The following is a 6,000-nucleotide window of genomic DNA, read 5'->3' as shown; positions in this document are numbered from 1 at the left end:
GGCATTCTGAAAGATTTCCTTTGCCATGTGGGTGCACAGTCCGGCAGTACAGATTGTTAATTTTTCACTCCCAGCTCTTAGTATAATTTCTTACGCAATTCAGGAGCATGTGTGGCAGTCCTTGTTTCAACACAATCTTTCAGTACTGCAAAACGACCTAGGATTACACTTTGCAATAATTTAGTATCATACTCCTTATGAGTGTGGATAAAAATTTCCATTTCATAAAAAGCGTTTATACGGTCCTGAGTTTCAATCCTTGAAAATAATCGGAATGTGGAAAATGCACACATTCCTTAATATTTTATAAGTATTTACCTACAGTCTCAACTATAGCTTGGCTTAGAGAACCTTCACAACAGGATAGCACAGAATAGCGGCATTTTTATCAAAGTGGGTCTACATTTTTCCAAGGAATTTAGTGACTCCTCTGAAATCACATCCCGGGTCTGCGACTGTCAGGAGGAGAGCAAAGAATGAGGGGGCGCAGTGCATGCTGGGTCTTGTAGTTCTGGTGCCAAAGGAGAGGGCGTGGCGTGGCGTGGCACGCTGGGAGTTGAAGTCCAATTGTCCCGCGGGAACAGCAAGCAGGGGTAATGTGGATTGTCTATCAGAGACACCAATTACAGAGAGATACTTTCCCTTGGCTCTGCGCTTGCCGTATTGGTGACCTAGGGGCTGGGGTGGCGAACAGTGGGGAAAAAGGATGAAGTGGAGCATGGCTCTGTGGGCCGTTGATGTTGCTACGACTAATCAAAAGGATTTAGTGCCCCGGAAGTGGCTGACCTACTGGGATCGAAGGGGGAGGCCTTTCCTCTTACTACGGTGGCCGGGGAGCTCGAGTGTCTGTGGCTGCGGCGCTGAGGTCGGAGCGTCTGCGTGTGTACTGGCTGCTTTTGGGGCGGCTGCTGCTAGAGCTGGAACATTTCCCGGGTTGGTGGCTCCTGCACATTTTTTTATACTTCTCCAGTTCTGTTTCGGTGAGGGGCGATTTGAGCCTAGCGGAGTCAGGAGAAGGTTGGGACTTAGTGTTTCTGGTCCCCAAGTGACCGGGTTTTTGGGGGACCCTGCCCTCTGTGGAGATCCTGTGGCCAACTGTTTAGGCTCTCTTTGAGGATTTTGGCGCCTCCCTCATCTACTTTCTAGTGTAATTTGTCTTCTGACCCCTGGCCCTTCCTGGGCTCCAAACCTAACAAACCGTAAGCCTTCCTGTAGGCAGCTGTTCCCCTCTCCTTGTAGCTTTTCTTGGTATTCCAGATACGACCTCTTGTCCCCTAAGCTATCGCATCCGTTTAACTTTTTCCCATTAAAAAAAAAAAAACAAAAACGAGAGAGAGAAATGAAAATCAAAACCAAAAATTAGATTCTGAAGGTCTCAATCTTCTCATTCCTAATACCTTTCCTCCTTTTTGGCCTTTGTTACTTCTGCAGACCTTAACACACTCGCTTGAATATCTTAATGCCTTTCCATCCAGACATTAACGTTCACTCCCTTTATCTGGTTCTCACGCATCCTCAATGCTTCCACCTCCATCCCATCTGAGGGCTTTATAGGTTGGAAGTTCGAATACATTCTTAGGATGACTGGTGAATCTGAGAGACGTCAGTGGTCAACTCGGCATATCTTTGCTTATAGAGTTTCTATTTCTTTAAGATTTCTTTGGCTTCCATTTTCGTTTTGTGTTGATCATTTTCCCACAAGGGGTTTGCTGCTACTCTACAGTTAGAGGAGAATACCTTGTCCTACAGCTCTTTGTATCTGAATTACTTAGGTGGGATATTTCCCCCCTCTATTCTTAGTGGGGACATATGTCCCCTGTGGAATTTGCAATGATTTTGTGTCGGTTAATAGCAGATAGACACAAGGGAATGCTCTTTCCTTCTTGCTTGCTTGTGATCTCTTAATTAGATAATGAGTCATTGAAAGTACCCAGAGGGATTGGAAAAGCTTTAAAAGGTAAAGTCTATGTATGTTCCAGTTTACAAATTAATAAAGCTTCTTTCCTGAAGGAAGAGTTTCTAATTGGTACAATAATCTGATGCTATATTGATTTATCAGTTCATTCTCTGTAAAATTTTGGGAACGGTTTAAAGTTAAAAATTAGCCAATATAAGGAATTGATAATGGAGTAAAAAAAGTTTAAAAACCATTTAACTAATGCTCTTTTTCTGTAAAATGGAATGCAAATATGTTGAAAAATTTATTTGTTGTAATTATTTGTGGTATATATATTTTTTAAGATTTTATTTATTTAGGGGCACCTGGGTGGCTCAGTCGTTAAGCACCTGCCTTCTGCTCGGGTCATGATCCCAGGGTCCAGGGATCGAGTCCCGCATCGGGCTCCCTGCTCCACGGGAAGCCTGCTTCTCTCTCTCCCATTCCCCCTGCTTGTGTTCCCTCTCTTGCTGTGTCTATCTCTATCAAATAAATAAATAAAGTATTAAAAAAAAGATTTTATTTATTTGAGAGGGAGAGAGAGAGATGATAGCGAGAGAGCACAAGCATGGGGAAGAGGGGAAAAGCAGGCTCCCCGCCCAGCAGGAAGCACAATGTGGGGCTTGATCCCAGGACTCTGGGATGATGACCTGAGCTGAAAGCAGACACTTAACTGACTGAGCCACCCAGGCGCCCCATGGTGTATTTTTATATATTTTGATACAGCTGGTAAAACAGCATTGTATACTCTTCACTAATACTTTGTAGACAGAAATTTTTGTACTTCCTGGCTTTATGGGGACTGTGTAACTCAAATAAGTTTGCAGTTTTTCTTTTATTCTGATTATTGCACTATGGAAATCCTAATAGTAAAACTTTCGTTCTTCTTTGAGCAGTCAAATATAATCTATACATGTCAGTAAAATATAAATACTTGTACCCTGTCAAATTGGAATTATTCCTAATTAGTCAGAAATGCTTTCAGCCATGCTTATGATTTGGAGCTAAATATATATTTCAGATTTAATTCACTCATAGAATTCTTGATTGGATAAACGATTAAGAGGCTAGATATTATGCAAACTTTTGATATTTTTCCTGAGATTTTATTCATTTTGTAAGCATTTATTGAATATGTCTTGCTATTTAACTATTGTCAGAAAAATCATCAAGGGCGCCTGGGTGGCTCAGTCGTTAAGCGTCTGTTCCGCTCAGGTCCTGGGATCGAGTCCCGCATTGGGCTCCCTGCTCAGCGGGGTCTGCTTCTCCCTATCCCTCTGCCGCTCCCCCTGCTTGTGCTCTCTCTCAAATAAATAAAATCTTTAAAAGAAAAAAAAATCATCAAAACATTTATTGAGCGCATCCTCTTGTCCTCAGCTCTGTACTAGATGCTGTTAAAGCATTATTGGATTTAATCAATATAACAACTCAGTGAGCTGGTGAACATTATTTACATTTAGCAGATGAAGAAACTGAAGCTCAAACAGTTCAAGTCATTTAGTTAGTCCAGTTCGTTTTGACTCTTCCCACTATACCACAGCTGCAAAGATGTGTTCTCTATCCAGGAATATATAAGGAACATTAATTCAATAAGTATTTTTTGAAGCAGCTGTTATTTGGTACATGATATATATTATCTGTTGCTGGAGATATAACAGTGAACAAAAGAGACAAAAGTCCCTGCTCTTGAAGAAAATTCTAAATTGTAGGGGAGAGGAAAGAGAAGGAGGGACAGATAACTGGACTGCTTTGTATCTTTAGTTCCTTGCACACGCAAGTGCACAGTTTTGGTTGAATTTGAAACAGATGTTTAGGGCGCCTGGGTGGCTCAGTCGTTAAGCGTCTGCCTTCGGCTCAGGTCATGATCCCAGGGTCCTGGGATCGAGTCCCACATCGGGCTCCCTGCTCGGCGGGAAGCCTGCTTCTCCCTCTCCCACTCCCCCTGCTTGTGTTCCTGCTCTCACTATCTCTCTCTCTGTCAAATAAATAAATAAAATCTTAAAAAAAAAAAAAAAAAAGAAACAGATGTTTAAATGAATGAAGCTATGACAAGAGTTCAGATATATAGCAAGGAGGAATTAGATAGATCTAGTGTTATTTTAGTGGGACTGGGAGAAAGGAATAGATTTGATAGCTGTTGGTGAAAGAACCAGTAGGTTCTGTTAATATTCAGTGTTGGGAGTAGCGTGGTGGCCAAAGGAGAAAGGGAGGCTAGATTACCAAGTTTGAACTGAGTGGACCAGGTGTGTTATTGATTTACTTATTTCATCAAATCATGAGATTAAAAAAAAAATTCCAAGATGCACCTTTGTTTTATGAACCAGTATGAAAGAAAAAAATATTGCCAATGTAACAAAGATCGTCAACTATAAGATGTATTCATTTTCAGAGTTAGAATGTAAATGTATGATCTAGAAATGATGAAATAAAGTACTCCTTATGGTTGGTGGACCTTATAACTAATTTTTTTCTGTTTATAAATAAACTTGCAATCTTTGACATGCATTCAATCATTTAGCATTTATTAACTGGGCAGTCTCCTAGGTCACAATGATGAAATGGTGAGTAAATACAATTTCTACCCGCATAGAACATATTGTATAACTGGGGAGGCAGACATAAATCAAATGTTCAAAGAAATTTAAAGTTTGCAGTTATTTAAGTGCTATAAGAAAGGGCTTGATGTTATACAGAGGAAAAACTGCTTACAAGAGGGACAGCAGTGCGGATAGGGAGAGGCCAGATGAAAAGAGGAAAATATCCTGGGCAAGATGGTGGTGAAGATGGAAGTGGGTGGATTTAGAGATATTTAGGAGGTGGAACTAGGTGATAGACTGGATGTGAGGAATGAGGGAGAGGAAGGTGGTGCCTAGCTTTTTGGCTTATGTAACTGGATGGATAGTGGTACAGTTCATTGAGAGAACACTGTGAGATGACCAGGTTTGGGGGGACATGGTTTGTTTGTTAATATTTTTTTATGGTGGCATCAGTTTTCAAGGTTAATTTCTTGTTTTTTTCTTTTATGTCATTGTTTGAATTAAGTATACTTGAGGAATGGTGTACCTGAAATAAATTTTTTCAGTGTTTTTTTTTTTTTTTTCTTGAGTGAGCAGGGATAAAGTTCTAGATGAAAGCATTTGGAAATATGTTGGTATTTGTTCTGAATTTATATGTAACATATTCAACCATATATATGAATAGGTATATGATCTTTATTTTCACGTGGGATTATGGGCAATAAATTGGGCATCTGGTTAAATTCTAACTTCATTCAATTAGTGTGTATGTAAATTTAAATGTGTATTAGGGAAGAAAGACATGCTCTTGATTTTTCCTTGAAATGTCTCCTTTGTGTAACTTTTGATAGATGTTGAATCAATACAGTCAGTTTATTTTTTAAATTTTATGTTTCATAGTAAAGCAGTAGAATGTGTAGAGCAGAGAGCATGGCCTCTGGAGTCAGACTGCCTAGATTCAAGGTGTGTTTTGCTATTTACCAGCAATATGACCTTGTAGAAGTTATTTAGTCTTTCCAAGCCTTTTTCCCCCTTAATCTATAAAATGAGGATAATAATAGTATCTGCATTATAGAGTGGCTCTAAGGATTAAATGAGATGATATATGTGCATAGGTTAACAAAATTCCTGGTACAGAGTTTGTGTTTATTATTGTTACAGATATGGGTCTGAAATTATCTGTGTGTCTGTAACAACATTTTCATTATAGAGATCCTTATAACTAAAAGATCTCAATTGGAGAAAAAATTTGCTTGGTTAGTCATATTTGGATTTGGAGTAAATATTATGTAAGATAGTTTTGCTGATTCATAATTGTCCTAGATGAGTTAACACATGTCCTCTTTTAAGTATTTTCATTAGAGATTATGTTTAGTCTACAGCTATAATAGAAAACTAATGGTGGCTTGGTTTGTAATTACTTATTATTTGTTAGGATTATTACTTTTATTTTTAGCCAAACCTTTCTAAACCTCATACTTGCTTTTAGTGCTTATGGAAAGGATAAAAAAGTAGTTAGACTTAATCAGTCAATTTAATTTCCACCCT

The 6,000-nt window shown here is 39.1% G+C and overlaps 1 protein-coding gene across 2 annotated transcripts in view; it reads left to right on the top strand.

The window, feature by feature from the left end:
- The first annotated feature begins 628 nt into the window (after positions 1–628).
- The window catches only part of ATG4C (autophagy related 4C cysteine peptidase), an 88,627-nt gene continuing 83,255 nt past the window's right edge, over positions 629–6,000 (top strand). For both annotated transcript variants that reach the window (XR_004302133.1, XM_032427377.1), the window contains exon 1: positions 629–933. The gene's annotated coding sequence lies outside the window, so the exon portion shown is untranslated. The remainder of the gene's footprint in view (positions 934–6,000) is intronic.

This window comes from Phoca vitulina, unplaced genomic scaffold (assembly GCF_004348235.1).
Source record: "Phoca vitulina isolate PV1807 unplaced genomic scaffold, GSC_HSeal_1.0 scaffold2, whole genome shotgun sequence".
Lineage (NCBI taxonomy): Eukaryota > Metazoa > Chordata > Mammalia > Carnivora > Phocidae > Phoca > Phoca vitulina.
This window is presented reverse-complemented; position numbering and strand designations above follow the sequence as displayed.